At 39.2% G+C, this 1445-nt stretch overlaps 1 non-coding gene across 1 annotated transcript; it reads right to left on the bottom strand.

Annotated features, from left to right (window-relative positions):
• Window positions 1-1091: 1091 nt before the first annotated feature.
• On the bottom strand, window positions 1092-1198 carry LOC141634920 (small nucleolar RNA R71). The gene has a single exon (XR_012539634.1). It is a non-coding gene; the product is annotated as a small nucleolar RNA R71 (small nucleolar RNA).
• Window positions 1199-1445: the final 247 nt, after the last annotated feature.

Here is a 1445-nt window from a genome sequence, read left to right on the forward strand (position 1 = left end):
CGATCCTATCACAACAATAAGTGCTTGCTTATAATTTGAGAATATGTTTCTGTGATCAATTCCCATGAATCCCCGATGAACCCATGACACCCTAGTGCTTTTAATCAATTGTTTACATCTCATTTTAGTCATCTTGCTTGTTTACTTTTATTGTTATTTAGTTTAGTGATCTTCTTATCTCAACCCAAATTGTGACACCCCTAGACACCACTACTTGCAATCGAAAATCCTACATCAATACCCGTCCCTTGGGATCCGACCTTTACTTGCCTGTTTACTAGTAGTAGAGTTGTTTGTGAAGTTATAAATATTGTTTTGGTCTAGGTGCTCCTAACGACAAGTAACCGAAATCTAAGCTCAAAGCGGGCTCGACCAAAAATGGCGCCGTTGCCGGGGACGGTGTTAACTTGATTTGATTTTCTTTGATTGTTATTAGTTGTGTCTTTTTTTGCCTTGGGGAAGTAAAACTTCTCAAGGTTTTTTCTAATTGTTTTCGAGTTGTTTGATATTTTGCATGTCTAGAAGATCACAAGGTAACTTGTTACCCATTGATCACAAAATTGAAAGGACTTTGACAACCAATAGAAGACTTGCTAGAAATACTTTGAGAGGTATTGGTGAGGTTGTAGATATTCAACCAAATACCATTGAGTTCATCAACCCTTTTGCAAGAGAAGGTGAGGAGAACCCAACATAAAATCAACCACACAATCAACCCACAATGCCTAAGTTTTCATCACATTCCGTACCAACCGAGGAGAGCCTACCCAATGGTACTCCCACACCATAACACTTAACCGGAAATTTCATTGCAAAATCCGTATTTATCCAATTAGTCGAAAAAGCCAATTTGGGAGGATGCCTAGTGAAGACCTCATTCTCACATAGAGACTTGTTGTGACTATTGTGATGCGATTCCACAAACCGGAGTGACTCAAGACCAAATTCGATGGGTCTTATTTCCTTTTTTTCTAATTGGTACCACGAAACAATGGTTGAAGAGCCTTGATAAGGCCGCTCTTGGAATTGACTCTTGGAAGAAATTGGCTCTAGCTTCCTACAAAAAAATCTACCCTCCGGAAAAGACTAACATGCTAAGAGCTCAAATTACGGGTTTTAAGCAAAGGGACAAAGAATCTTTGTATGAAGCTTGGGAGCGATTCAAAGAAATTTGTCGCGCATGTCCTCATCATGGACTTAGCGAGTGGTTCTTGGTACAATAATTTTGGAATGGTCTTTCTGAAGACTCAAGAAACATTCTCAATATGGGATCAAATGGTATGTTCACCGAAGTTGACGATAATCAAACTTGGAACAAGATTGTGGAAATGGCGGTTCATAATTCACAATATAGTAGACCTCACAAGACTACTAGAGGAGGAAAGCATGAAGTGGACTCTATTACTCAATTGGGTGCTCAACTTAGTGCTCCTATTGATACCATC

This window comes from Silene latifolia, chromosome Y (assembly GCF_048544455.1).
Source record: "Silene latifolia isolate original U9 population chromosome Y, ASM4854445v1, whole genome shotgun sequence".
Taxonomy (NCBI): Eukaryota; Viridiplantae; Streptophyta; class Magnoliopsida; order Caryophyllales; family Caryophyllaceae; genus Silene; species Silene latifolia.